The following is a 15,325-nucleotide window of genomic DNA, read 5'->3' as shown; positions in this document are numbered from 1 at the left end:
AGTAGAGGTGGATGGAATTGTAATAATAAATTATAATAATAAATAATAGTGCCCTATGGAACTTTTGGTACATAGGTCAGACCACTGCTACTTTAGCAGTGAGACGCAGATGAAGAGACAGAGTGAATGCTGCTGCACACTTCTGCCCCATCATTCTCGATCGGCGGGGGTCTCAGCACCCAGCCTTTGACCGATACAAACCTTTGACATGTCACTAAGACATGTCAGAAGTATGTTTAAAGGGGTTGGCCAATTTATAGTAAAATTGTTCAGTGTACAGTATTAGTAAGTGTGCTCACTGTATATACTGACAGCAGCTCCCTGTGTACCTCACTAAAATAAGACTCCCCTCCTCAAGGCTGGGCTGCCCTGTTCTGTGGTGAATCTGTCCATAAGATGGCTGACATGGATAAGCATGTGACATTGAGACCCCCCCCCCCCCCCCCCCCCCCCGGTGTCCTACATAGGAATATACAGGCTCAGTGGTGGTCTCAAAAAACTAACCTTCTTGTAGCCATATAGATGAGGGAAAAAAAAGTTATGGCTCTCAACATGCTGCATCTAGCTTCTATTAAAGGGGTTATCCAGCCCTACAAAAACATGGCCTCTTTCCTGCTACTGTTGTCTCCAGTTTAGGTGGCGTTTTGAAACTCAGTTCCATTGAAGTAAATAGAGCTTAATTGCAAACTGCATCTGAACTGGAGACAACAGTAGGGGGAAAAGGGCCATGTTTTTGTAGCGCTAGATAACCCCTTTAAACATCTTTAAAAAAATAAATAAAATAAAATCTGTGCTTGTCGTGATATATTAGTAAGCTAAATACATTACTATATTTTCTACCCCATCTCCAACATTACTGTCTCCAACTTCATTTTATTGTGGTATCTTTATCATAAAGAACAATTTTCAAGATTATATGTATTAACCCATTGTTTCTAGGATATTATATATATATATATATATATATATATATATAGCTATAAGTAAGCAGTGTACAGAGGTATATTTTATGAGAAAGAAGTTCACCTAAGATCTCTGTCTGTCTGTCTGTCTGTCTGTCTGTCTCTCTCTCTCTCTTGGCTTGTGATCCTCTGATGCCCTGTGGCTCACCATAGGGTTCTGAGCATATGCAATGGTGATTTATTTTACGCAGACATGTCCTATACACTAATTTATATGCCATGTTATATTACTAGTGTTAAATATAGATCCGAATATGTCTGCAAATTCACACTCTTGGTTTTCCACTCACACTACGTATGAGACCGGCCGTTCCGTGACCCCGGATCATCTCGGCCGGTACTTAAGTACCGGCCGGGTGATCTTTCCGGCCGCGAAGCTCTGATGCGGGCGCATCAGTGGGCGCCCGCATCAGAGCTTCCCATAGCCCACAGCCGCTCGCTTCACTGTGTGAACTGACAGGTCTTTCTGCGGTCGGAATTCACTGAATTCCGGCCGCAGAAAACTGACCTGTCAGTTTTTTCCAGCGCCGCACAGATCCCGGCCGGAGCGTATACGATGTGTGTACGCTCCGGCCGGGATCCAATTGCACACAAGGCTATGTTCAACTCCGCAAAACTACGGCCGTAGTTCTGCGGCGAAAACTACGGCCGTAGTTTTACGTAGTGTGAACATAGCCTTAGGCTATTATCACACATAGTATTTCTGTTAGTCTTTTGGTCAGTATTTTTTCCAACCAAAACCAGGAGTGGGTTAAAAACACAGAAACTTTTTCAAATTCCTGAATTTAGCAACAAAACCTGACCAAAATACTGACCAAAATACTGATTAAAATACTATATATGAACATAGCCATAATATCAAACTCTGTTACATTCCAGTTTACTGTTTTTCCCATCTATTACTTAAAAGAAACAAAGAGCTTGGGACCTCAACTCCTAATAGAAAGGTGGTATCATGATGCCCAGTGCTGTAAATGTCTCCATGTTATTGTGCTGATGCAATCTGTGAGCAGCAGGGGTTAAGTTTTATTTCCCTTTTCTATTATCTAAATCACTTGTACAGGGATTCATTTGAGCAGTAAACATGCATATGGGAATTGCTGTAAGTAGTAGAAAATAACACTAGTAATTGCAAAGACACAAAGTGCCCAGACACTGCTTTGCTATGGGAGCAGCTTCATGTCTATCAGTCCACACTGCATGCAATGAATGATAACTAGCACATCACAAGCCTCAGTATAATAACTTGCACTGGTGAACATTGGCTAAAGCTCCTCACATCACTGAACAGGCTCAGTCCTTCTCAGTAACTTGCTGTGTGCAGATGCAGGATTTCTTGTCATAGTCCATGTCAGGTTTTGTGACATGTCACAAGGGGAGTGTCTGCCTGGAGATGGAGAGCAGAGGCAGAGAGGAGAAGTGCAGCTGTGTGGAGTGGAGCTGCTGCTGCTGCTGCTGCTGCTGTGATGCTGCTCCTCACTACTGTACAGGCAGATGGCAATAGGAGGGCTGCACTTCCCATCTCCTGGCTGGGGCTCCCAATGACCGGCGTCTATTCTCTGCTGAATTGAGCAGCAACTTCCAAGAACAAATCTCTGATCACAAAGAGAAGGGCAGTGGGACTGAGAATGGATTTGCAGGGTAACCCAAACAGTGAGAAGAATCCCACACAATAAGCAGGATGAGGCTGAACACGTTTTGGAATTAGATTTCCCTATCTATAGGAGTGGATGCTTTCACCTGTTCTCAAGGATTGCTACATTATCCCTGCATGCAACTGGCTGGTAAGTGCAAGTGATTATAGTCATTTTCAGCTGGGTTGCTGGGCTTTCATTATGTTGTATATTTTCCTACATGCAATAGGAAATCCTGCAGGTTCATAGCAGTAAATATAGCTTTTGTTTTACAATGTCATGTTTAGAAAACATGATACAGGCAGCACTGAGTGTCACAGACTCCTCCAACAATACTTACTGCTTTCTTTATATACTCACCCAACCTATTATAGCTGATTATATGGCATGGACATCCAGTGCTTTAATGTATGCGCTGAACACTTTTCTGCAACCATGCATTATCTGCATGCAACACTTTGCTAAAGCTCCTTATAAACTTCTTTATAATAAGTGTCAACTAAATGTTATATCTAAAAAGAACCTGGAAAAGAGAGAGGATGCCCTATTCTAAAGTGTACATATATATACAGAGTATATAGATTGTGTTCATGGTCATGTTACAAATTCTTTATGGAATATTTTTTTGGGTTCCTTGATAAATATTCTGCTGAAAACATTCAGCTCCAGCAAGTAAAGCAGTTATCTAGATTTATAGTGCACCAGTGACATTATACTAAGAGCTTGATCAATTCCAATCATTTCTGTGTAGGAGGTGTGAGAAGGGTTGGTGGTGCCTATGGGTTTTTTATAAACTTAGAAAATGATTTCTCTTACAGCATGTGACTCAGTATAGTAGCACATTATCAATTTCGATCCATCACTATTTTATACAGTAGAGCTATGTGTGGCAGCATGTCAATTGTATGCAATAAAGCCCCCTGATCTTTCCAGAAGTCTTTGAAGAAGATTCTTCTTCTCTCTGCGTGGGTTATAGTGAACGCCGGCATCAATACCTTTCGAATATACAACTATTTTCTTGATAAGCTCCATTTAGTAATTTCATCTGAAGCAGTGTCACCAGAGAAGGCTCTCTAACAAATCATGAGAATATATGAATGGTTGGTCTGTTAGCTGAGAATTTCCTTCAGGCGCATAGACCCTAATGAAAATGTTTGCACAGTGGAACTTGCTATCCTATTTTACTGAGGGTCAGGAGGTGAAATAAGAGGAAGTAAATCTGTGACAAATGGAAATGGGGTCTGGAACTAGGAGATCAGACTGCTGATTTAATAAATGAGAATCCAGCATGCTGACTGCATTATGCTGTGTCTAGTGAAATATTTAATATGGCTAATATCTTTAAGCAATCCTGACACGTCGTGTTCTCTTAGTCATATTGTTCTCATATTAATTTGAGTCATTTCTACGCAATTACAGAACTGTTTAATATACGGCCATGCACGTTTACTTTTCCTGTACGCAGTGATCCATGGGGACTACCGGTATGCCAAGTGGCCTATTTCACATAGAAAAAACAATGACAGTATTAACTGTGCCTTATATGCATTGAAGTACAAAATTCTACTTTACGTGTCTTTTATGCTCTCATCGCATTTGGTGTTACTTCATATAAATTGATTTTTATGTCTTGGTAATGAAAACCGTGCTCTATTTAATCTCATTTTATACATGTAAAGTCATAGAAAAACTGAGTCCGGGCTGTGCTATTAATCATTTCAAGGAATTGTATTGGATTTCTCTGTCGTAGCACATTGTGGCGACCAGTAGTGTTAATGATTTTTTTTTTCATTTAACATAAGTTGGTGGAAATATTGTGTAGTATGGGTATAGTTATTTGAGGGGTGTAGTAGTCATTTCTTGGGGTGTCATGTGACTCTTTTACTAGTTTTGTTGATATAATTAGAGTGCAAGACCATGCACACAGCGTCTCCTACGTCAATCTCACCTCCACCGAGATTGTGCTCCATGTACTCCACAAATTATGTTATTGTAAGAAAATTCTTGCATGTGGACGGCTCAGATGGTAATGACATCACGTTCCCTCAAGTAAAGAAATAGATTGACTGGTAACCAAGAGATGATTTTTCAACAACTGTCTTTAGTAGAAATGGAAAAAGAATAATAGTGAGATTAACAGGCAGCAAAACTACAAAGCATAACCACTTTATTACATCTCCAAAACTCATAATAAGTCCAAGAAGCCTAACAAAAAGAATGAATTTGTGTTAGCAATTTCGCTTTTGAAGATAAGAAAATGGCCTTAAGACAGAATGGAAATTAAAAATTTCTAATGACTATACATATAAGTAATACTAAAATCTGTAGGCGAACCCTTATTACAGTGTCCATAGCTGCAAGGAGGGAAAAGTATTCATTGGTGATCTAGTACATTTGCATCATGATAGTCTTATAAAACCTTTTCTCCATCTTCGGGAAATTAAATTACCTGTATTTATAGCTTTAACAGACAAAGATATAGTAAAATAGAGGTGCAATAGAGTGAGAGGAAGTCCAAAATTAAAAATATGTTATTCTATAGTGTTCATATGTGTTCTGAGCACACATTGTAATGGTTTATTATTCTTAGTGATATTATAGGTTTACATTGTACCACCAAGCAGCTGTTATTTTCCTGACATTCAGCTTAGAAAATGTACTAGCTGTATGCAAATGCAAATTATCTGTACCTACACGGGAATTAGTTGGCATGGGAATTAGTTAACCAATGCTATTCAAACACTGTAATAAAATATGTCAGCCAAAATATTTAAGTTTTAAGTACAATAACAATTGGCAGGGTTAAAGTTATCATTTGGCACATAAGACTGAAAAATCTAAGTAGGATACTAGTGTCAGAGTTTTATTGAGGTCATGCCAAATCAATCACATGTGGGAAAATTATGTTATAAAAACGTTTTCAACTTAAGGCTATGTTCACACAACGTGAGTGTAGTATTTATCACTGCGGTTGTTGCCAATTTGCAACAACGGCCGTGATAAATACTAAACTTACATTGTGCTGCAAATAGAGAGAATCCCGTCCGGAGCGTATACACATAGTATGCGCTCTGGCCGTGATTCCATCCGGCCGGACGTAAAACTGACATGTCATTTTTCTGCGACCACTATTCATTGACGCAGAGAACCTGTCAGGTCACGCAATGGATCGTGCGGCTCTGGCCGCACACTCTATTGTGTGCAGCGAGGAATTTAGATGTGGGCTCAACCGAATTCGGATTTGTCCGCTTCCGAATTAATCAGAAATGAAGATCATTCGGCCGGTACTGCAGTACCTGCCGGGATGATCTTCTCTGACACCGGCCTTTCTTTGACTCGGCCGGTGTCTTACGTCATGTGAACATGGCCTAAATTAGGATTTTAATTTTGCATTGTGTATACAAGGCACACAACAACTTGTTCCTGTAAAAAGGGGTGATCTATGTCATACTGAAGAGCTTTAAAGAGGTTGTCCAGGAAAAAATGACTTTTACCTATCCACAAGATAAGGAAAAAGTAGGAGGTTGCGGAGATCCGACCTCTGTACTCCCAACGATCTCCATATCGGACCCTGCCGGCTCTGTTATAACAAGAAGCCTGAGGAGTGGGTTAGGTTTCTCTTTTTTTTTTTTTTTTTATTACACCCTCCTTCAACTCGGCCTACAGTCTTGTGACAGAAGGGTGTATCAATGTTTTTCTGCTGCCCGATATAAAGGCTCTCGGGGGCAACATTTATGTAGTGTACTTAAGAGACTGTAAGTCATACCTCTATAGCACACTTGACAACATTTTGCCCAGTTGACTGAATTTCAGAGGAGGTTAATTACTGGATTAAGAGAAGCAAGATGGTTGTTTCAATAAACTGCCCGTCATCCAGGCTGTTCTGACCAAGCTGTTAGGAGGCATTGGGAGCAGTGGTTACATGAGGTCAGCCATACATGACAAACAGGCTCTGGACAGCCAAGACAGACCATCAGTATTCATTACACAATGAGGTCCCTGACCATTTCCAGGTGCTTATCACCTTAACGCTGGGAAGTTTTATGTCACAGCACCCATTGCATCTCCTGATATTGACAACCAGCCAAAGCAGTGCATTGCAAATCAGTGTCATGAACAAGAAGCCTGTTATAAATTAGAATCGTATTATCTTTTGATCCCAAACAGAATCTAAAGTAAGCTATTGCTAGTTATAGATAGTTAGGTTTAAGTATGGAGGCCTTGTGGTAAGCATTTTAATTATGCTGTGGAGAAACAAACAGACCCAACTAGTGGTGTGTTAATCTGGGAAGCCATGGCATATGATAATCAGTCATATGCCTTAAAGGGAATCTGTAACTATGTTTATGCGGCCATAAATTAAGGCACCATAAACTACTGACAAAAATGCTGTTGTTCAGCTGTTCTCCTGATATGCAGGAGAAAAGGATTCTTGACATACCCCTTCCCCACCCTCCAGCTGATGATTGACAGTTGCTGCCTATATACAGCATGCATAGATAACTGCCAATCACCAGCTGTTGAGTGGAGTTTTCTGCTTCTCATAAATATCCAGGACTGGAAAACCCATGTTAAATCACCCCCCTCCTTGAGACTAACAATTCATTTCATACATTTTATTATCTTTTCTGCCCCCTTCCCCAGTTCTAAGCCTGCTGCTTTCTCCTGAAGACACAGAAACTTGTGTCTGAGCTGTTTTATCGTTCATCTCCCCCTGCTCCACCCATCCTTCTGAGATTGCTCATGTAAACAGTGTCCCTGTCTGTCTGTCTGTCCTTGCACTGTTTTTGCTCACAGTGAGGCTGGAAAGGTTAATCACAGTAAGATTGCAAGTAACTTGTCCTTACATTAACTCTTCTGCATTACACAGTGTAGAATTAGCTGGCTCGGGAAACTGTTTACATAAGCCAACTTGAAAGGGGGGAAATGGAGAGAGCAGCTCACACAGTATTCTGTGTCTTCTGCACAAAGCAGCAGGTTTGGAACTGGGGGAAGGAGGCAGAAAAGGTGATGACATGTATGAAATGAATTGTCAATGTGATTCAACATGTAACAGTGTAATACCCCATTAATGCCAGTTAACTATTTATGATTAATAGTCAAGTTGGCAACCAACAGCTCTTGCAGGATCTACAATCCGGCAGCAAATTCTGTGGCACATGTGTTGCCAGATGCCATGGCGGACCTGTGTGCCTCCATGCCCAACCGTACCTAATCTTTTATCCACGCTAGAGATGGCCCAATAGGATATTAAAGTCTCCTTTTAATTGTACAGCTTCACCCAGTAAACGTATAATTTTACTCGTACATTGCAATCACTTACACTTATCATCATTACTTTCACACATACAGTATAAACTTTAATTCAACCTTCCTGGTGTGTTGCTTTTTGTCAATGAGTGTAGACTGCTATCAGTGCTGTTTTTATAGAGTGGATGTGACAGTGCAAGTTTATTAGTTATTTTGGTATTTTCTTTATTTTTGGTGGCAGAACTTTTTGTTACTGTCTTAGAATTATATTTGTACTGATGACATGTCAAAGATTTTACGTGGGTGTCTGAAGAGAGACGCCTAATCTGGTTCAATGGTGTCAGATTTAGACTAAGTGGAAAATGTTAGCGTTATTGCTCCCGTTTAAGAACTGAACTGCATATATGTGCATGGTAAATATATGTTACAGTCACAGCTATTATTCTGTTGCTAAGTCCAGATTTGGAGTGGGTGTTAAAGTGTGAAACCTTAAAGTCTCCTCTGACAGTTTAGATTATTCAGATTCTTGTAACAATCCATTTGCATATTTTAAGACTTGTCTACATTTTAGAGAAAAATACATATTTTAATTTCACTGTTGTAATGTCATCTTATCATCCAGATAATAAATTAACATAATAACAAATAACATTGTTTAAATAAAACAAAAGCCAACCCACAGTGCAGTTTTAGGTAAACTTTTGTTTAAAAAAAAATAAAAAAATAAATAAATGTAAAAATTTATAGATAGACCGCGCACGATGCCAGTGATTGATCTTGTAATGTTTTTGTTTGTTAACCCCTATTGCTTGTATAGCCCTGTGGAATAAAGGGCACATTATAAATAAGTAATAATAATAATGATAATAGCTACAGAAGCTGATCAGCTATGCCTGTATTCACAATAAACAATCATTCATACTGTATGTTTTTGGTGAGTGCCACCTATTCACTTATCTACCTGCTACTGTTCGTGTTCCTATATTGAGGCTGAGCACTGTACTGGTCCCAAGCCCACCTGAGCTGGCAGCTAGGGATGAGTGAACCGAACCGTTACGAACCAGATTCGTTACAAACTTTGCAAAAAGTTTGGTTCGGTACCGAACCGAACTTTCAAAAAGTTTGTGACGAAGTTCGTTAAAATCGCAACGGCGTCGCAAAACTGTACTTTAATCAGAGAATAGAACAGGCTACAATGGATTATTACTCCTATAATCCTTTGTATCCTGTTATTATGTGAATATCAAGGTGTGTGACGTCACTCCAGGAACAGGAAGTGCCTGAGCGTCCATGCTCTTTCTCATTGTGTGTCTAGTCTGCAGAGAGAGAGGAGGTGTACGTTAGGCAGAGAGGGAAAACACATAGATTACATATCAAAACAACTGGATAAGTACAGGGAGAGATAGAGAAGGAGTATATATTGTTTGTGACAGAAGCCGAAGAGAGGAAGATAAAAAAAAAAAAATCGCAAGATACAGGGAAAGCTTGATAAGCTCATACATAGTGAAAGAGGCTGAGAAATCAAGAGTTAGGTAGAGAGAGGGAGAGATAACCATCTAACTCAAAAATCGTGATATCTAGGGAGAGATAGGGAGATAAAAAAAAGAAATAGGGAGAGAAAAGTGAGAAGAGTCACTCAGGAGTCAGGACACGTAGCATTGAACCAGCTACTGTTCCGTGACAGAGAGGAGACGCTAGACGTTTGTTTGTGATCAGCTGTTGTAGGTGATTCTAAGTCAGCGCCTCACAAAAGCTGTCCGTTTGTGCTCTGCTGGGTGCCGTCAAACCCCTCTAGCCACCCGCAACCAAAAAAGTTAAAAATAAAATTAAAAAAATTGGTTTTTTTGGGATAACCTGTGAATTTCTGCTTTGCTGGGTGCCTCCAACCCACAAAGCAATAGTCACTGAAAATTTGTGCCTTCTGCCCAATAGATTATTTCTTTTTCAAAATTTACACCAACCAAAGAACTATGTCCAAGCGTCCTACTTCCAGCACTTCCCAGGCAAGGACTGCAACGGCAGGCGGTGAGGGTAGGAGAAGTGGCAGCACCAGGCCCGGCGGCAGCCGGGGCAACAGGCGTGGCAGCAGGGTGCAGCTACCCCAGACACCCAGTGGTACTGTAAGAACCACACAGCCAGCGGTTCTAGATTGGCTTACCCAATCCTCCACTTCCACCGCCCAAAGCTCCCAAACGAGGTCGGCTGGATCATCCGACACCACCCTTACATGGGAGGGTCAGCGACAGTCCTCTGCCGCGTCCCCTGTTATTACTATGCCACCCACCTCTGGGGCACCTTCTGCCAGGGAACTGTTAGCAAATCTTGATCTGCCTTTGGATTCTCTACCACTTTTTAGTGATGATGATGAGGAGGATGAGGTAGTCCACCAAAGGCAGCAGGTGGAACGTGCAGAGACTGCAGAGGAGGTGGTGGCTGTAAGCCAGGGAGGGGCATCCAGTGCCACACCTGAGATCCTGTCCCAGCCACTGGAGGACAGTAGCAGTGGTTGTGATGATGATGTCGCCAATCGGACATGGCGCCCCCAAGCACCATTATCCTCAGTGTCATCAGGGGAGGAAAGTGAGGTGCTACCGAAGCAGCAACATCCCACTGCTGCAAGGAAGCGAGGCACAAGAGGGAGGGGTAGAAGACAACCTACCAGGCAGAGTCACTTACCTCCAAGCCTTGGTCCTGAGAGGGGAATTGATCAACTGCTGCCCCCTCCAGCTGCTCAAGTAGTCTTTTTTTAATTATGGGGTTCAGGGAAGAAAAAGAGTGCTGCACCTCACACCTATGGCTGATACTAGTGCCAATAGGCTAAATAAAAAACACATCAGAATTTTGTGTATGAATTGATCAAGCCACACTGCCCCATGTACCTCGTGCAAGTATCTGATACACATGGGTCCCTACACTACAAGTCCACACCGTGCCAGTCAGTGGCCACCAACCCCGCAGACACGCACAGCCAGGGAACGGGGGCCATGGGACCGCCCCGAGACCCCCATGCCACAGGACCAGACCCAAAAACACCACACCAGAACCCGGCCAGCACCGCCGGCGGAGAAGGTCGCCCCCAAACAGCACAAGTCTGGATGAGGTATTGCGCTCACCATAGCTGCTGCAGACAGAATGGGAAAAGACAGGAGGGATTAAAACCATGTGCACTCAGGTGTCTCCTGCTAATTGCGGTCATGTGGGTCTCACCAGGAGGAGTGCAAAACACTGAGAAAAGAGAGAAACAAAATGCGGTTCAGGGAAGAAAAAGAGTGCTGCACCTCACACCTATGGCTAATACTAGTGCCCCTAGGCTAAATAAAAAACACATCAGAATTTTGTATATGAATTGATCAAGCCACACTGCCCCATGTACCTTGTGCAGGTATCTGATACACATGGGTCCACACCGTGCCAGTCAGTGGCCACCAACCCCACAGACCCCGCAGACACGCACAGCCAGGTAATTATACTGGGCTGGAATAGATCAACTGCTGCCTCCTCGTCCTCAATTAGCCTCTCCTCCATAATCCTGGCCTGGAATAGATAAACTGCTGCTGCCTCCTCCTCAAGTAGCCTCTCCTCGATAATACTGACCTGGAATCAATCAACCGCTGCCTCCTCCTGCTGCTCAAGTAGTCTGTTTTTAATTATACTGGCCTGTAATCGATCAACTGCTGCCTCATCCTCCTCAAGTAGCCTCTCATCGATAATACTGGCCTTGAATCAATCAACTGCTGCCTCCTCCTCATATAGCCTCTCGTCGATAATACTGGCCTGGAATCGATCAACTGCTGCCTGCTCCTCATCAAGTAGCCTCTCCTTGATAATCCTGGCCTGGAATCGATCAACTGCTGTCTCCTGCTCCTGAAGTAGTCTGGTTTTAATAATACTGGCCTGGAATCGATCAACTGCTTCCTCCTCCTCATATAGCCTCTCCTCGATAATACTGGCCTGGAATCAATCAACTGCTGCCTCCTCCTCCTTAATTAGCCTCTCCTCCATAATACTGGCCTGAAATCAATCAACTGCTGCCTCATCTTCCTCAAGTAGCCTCTCCTCCATAATACTGGCCTGGAATCGATCCACTGCTGCCTCATCCTCCTCAAGTAGCCTCTCCTCAATAATACTGGCCTGGACTCAATCAACTGCTGCCTCCTTCTCCTCAATTAGCCTCTCCTCCATAATACTGGCCTGGAATCAATCAACTGCTGCCTCCTCCTCAAGTAGCCTCTCCTCCATAATACTGGCCTGGAATCAATCAACTGCTGCTGCCTCCTCCTGCTGCTCAGCTTGTCTCTTCTCAACAATACTGGACTGAGAGGCGAGCAATCTACTGCTGCCTCCTCCTGGTTCTGGACTTGTCTCTTCTCAACAATACTGGCCTGGGTGCAATCAAGTGCTGCCGCATCCACCTTGTAAACTTTTTTTTCCAATATTTTTTTTCACTATTTTGGCACTTTGATTCACTATATTTTATTAATTCTATTCCTATTATTATTATTATTATATATATATATATATTTTTTTTTCCTCATTATTTTTGGATTTTTTTTTTCCCCCACTTTTTTTCATTGTAATATCAACTGCAACTAAACGAAACTATACTCTATCACACTCCCACTATTGTAGCTGAAATTATTCAGCCGTTAGAGCAAGGTTTGTTTTTGGTTAGGTACGGACCGATCCGAAATTCACGAAAGTTCGCCGGATCGAACTGAACCAAACTTTTCAAAAGTTAACTCATTCCTACTGGCTGCACATTGCGTGGCACTTGCATGTGATATTCAGTGGCAGAGGTCATTTGCACAAGTTGTACCGGGTATGCCTCTTTCTTTGTGTCTATAACTATTCATATGTTACTGCTAATAGGGAGTCTAACAATTCATTCCATACTTATTATTTTTTATTTTATATATCCTTCGGAAACGGCTGATGTGAAGAATTCTTTATCTGCAACTTTGTAGCTTCTTTATAATGCTCAGAGGCTTAATTTGAGGTCAAGTTGCTGATGAACTCACTGTGATTATCCATTCAGGCATTACAAAGTTGCTACATAATTGCAGATAGGGAAGTGTTCACATCAGCTGTCTCGGAAGGGAGGGAGAAGGGGGAGACTAAGAGAAAAGCTCACACACTTTTTTGTGTCTTCAGCACAAAGCACCAGCTCAGACCTGAGATTGAAGACTGAATAGATAATAACAAGTATGGAATTACTTGTTGGTCTTATCATAGGCAGCAACATATGAAAAGTTGTGTTTGAGTGGAATACCCCTTTAAGCTTTTAATGGTTGGCTTTTTTTGCATATACTGTACATGTGGTCTGAATGCACTGTCCTCCATTCCCTGCCACAGTTCCCCCCTCCTCACCATGTGGCCAGAGCTACACCTCTATGTAAAGACCATATTACATGACTCAATGTTTTGAGGAAGTAAGCACCAACATGTCAGGTCACCTCTTGCTTCCTTCTCTTTCCCCGTTCACTGCACAGTGCTATTACACGCACAGAGAGAAAGCGGGGAGCAGTGGGAGGAGTTGCTGCTCGATCCTTAGAACAATCAGGCAGCCTATTGAAGTAAGCAGTGGTTTAATGCTGCCGCTCCATTTACTAGGAGCAATGTGCAGTAGACTAATTGAGATTTTTCAACATGTTGAAAGACCGCGTTGTGTGACAGTTGCCTTTCAACATGTGCTATTACACTAAATCTGAACAGTCACTAATCGGCCAAGTAAGGCCAATAATTAATCAATGTAATAGGGCCTTAAAGTCATCTTACATAACTTCAGGTTATGATAACATCTTCCCCAAGGGCAGACTCTTACAACACAGGGCCTTGGGCCTACCCCAGTAGCAGAGTAATTGTTTCCTCTCTGATGCTCTTCTAGCTACAAGGTAAGTAGGCTACATTTCCCTATCACAGCTGTAGAGACTGTGCTGCTCTTAGTGCTGAAATAGAAGACACAAGTACAACAGGGGCAAACAAAGGACCAGGAGGGAGTGTATTAGGGCACACAATGGGAAAAATGGAAAAAGGCAGACATAACAAATAAAGGCATTAAGAAATTTAAAGGCATAGTGTCACCATTTATTATTTGTCAGATTTGGCTCCATTATAGGGCAATGGGACCTGTCAGGATTTATTGGGATCAGTTTTGAAATGGATCGAACATTGAGAACTGCATAGGAAAGTATAGTTTTTCATTCCCGGAAGAAGAAAACAAAAAATCTATTAGGCTGCAAGAACTTGATATCCTGCTATCTATACTCCCTAACTCAAAAATGTATTCACAGGTTGATGGTTTTAAGAAAGCTTATTGAATAGTGACTTGTATTACAGTCAATAAGGTTCAAAATACACATCTCATATTAATTCTAGTACAGCGGCGACCATAATGCAGTAAATGGCAGCACCATAACAATAATGAACAGCTAAGCACTTGTAAGACTATAAGGGTATGTTCACACAACATGAATATCAGGCCGTTCCGGCCACAGAGCTCTGATGCGGGCGCATCAGCATGCGACCGCATCAGAGCTTCCCCCTGCACACTATCGAGCAAGCGTCCGGAGCCGCTTGCTTCATAGTGTTAACTGACAGGGTTTCCTACGGCCGCAATTCATTGAATTGCTGCCGCAGAAAACTGACATGTCAGTTATTTGCGGGGCCGCACACGGGATCCCGGCCGGAGCGTATACAATGTGTATCCGGACGGGATCCCATTGAAACTAAGGCATTGTTATACCCCGCAAAAACAACGGCCGTAGTTTTACATAGTGTGAACATAGCCTAAGGCTGTATCTGACATCCATGACCAATTCTGTAAGACTAGACTTGTTTGAATAACCCGAAAATAGCAGTAAATAAGCAGTTTTCATTACATGAGCTTCCATAGCTTCTAGCTCCTCAATCTCCTTTATCCTCCCATGTGTGAGGCCGCCTGGTGTAGCCTGATAATGCTTCTTTACTGAAGTCCTTAATGTATTAATGCCAGATTGATAATGTCATAAGAAATATTTCCCAAATAAGATAAATCAGTCCAATTTTTTAATCCTGACACATGGCCTCAAGTCTGATGGTGCTGCCTTCCATTACTCTGTGTCTGAAGATAAATTACTCTTGTTCTCTTCTTAAATGAATTCAATTCTTAACCTTCATTTCTTCTTTGTATGCTTTAAAACTTCCTTCATGTTCATCTTTGTGATTCTCTTCTTTCCCTAAAGAATGTCTAAATGACTTGAATGTTCGGTTTCTTCCTACCTGATATACCTTTTTCATACTTTGCAACACTTAAAGGGACTTTCCAAGTATAGACTCATGAGCTATCCACAGGACAGTGCTGACACTGGGCACCTCAACCAATCAGCTGTCTGGTTCCCGCACTTCACATCGAAGGGGCCAGAAGCAGTATGTCTCCATTCACTTTGTAGCAGGGGTGACCTGTAACTACAGTTCAAATCCCATTAAGGTAAATGGCAGATA

At 42.0% G+C, this 15,325-nt stretch overlaps 1 protein-coding gene across 1 annotated transcript in view; it reads left to right on the top strand.

Annotated features, from left to right (window-relative positions):
- Nucleotides 1–2,503: 2,503 nt before the first annotated feature.
- The window catches only part of SNTG1 (syntrophin gamma 1), a 397,146-nt gene continuing 384,324 nt past the window's right edge, over nucleotides 2,504–15,325 (top strand). Inside the window, exon 1 of the mRNA XM_069960047.1 lies at nucleotides 2,504–2,746. The gene's annotated coding sequence lies outside the window, so the exon portion shown is untranslated. The remainder of the gene's footprint in view (nucleotides 2,747–15,325) is intronic.

This window comes from Dendropsophus ebraccatus, chromosome 2 (assembly GCF_027789765.1).
Source record: "Dendropsophus ebraccatus isolate aDenEbr1 chromosome 2, aDenEbr1.pat, whole genome shotgun sequence".
Classification (NCBI taxonomy): Eukaryota; Metazoa; Chordata; class Amphibia; order Anura; family Hylidae; genus Dendropsophus; species Dendropsophus ebraccatus.
The sequence above is the reverse complement of the archived record's forward strand: the minus strand, read 5'-3'. Positions and strand labels throughout refer to the sequence as shown.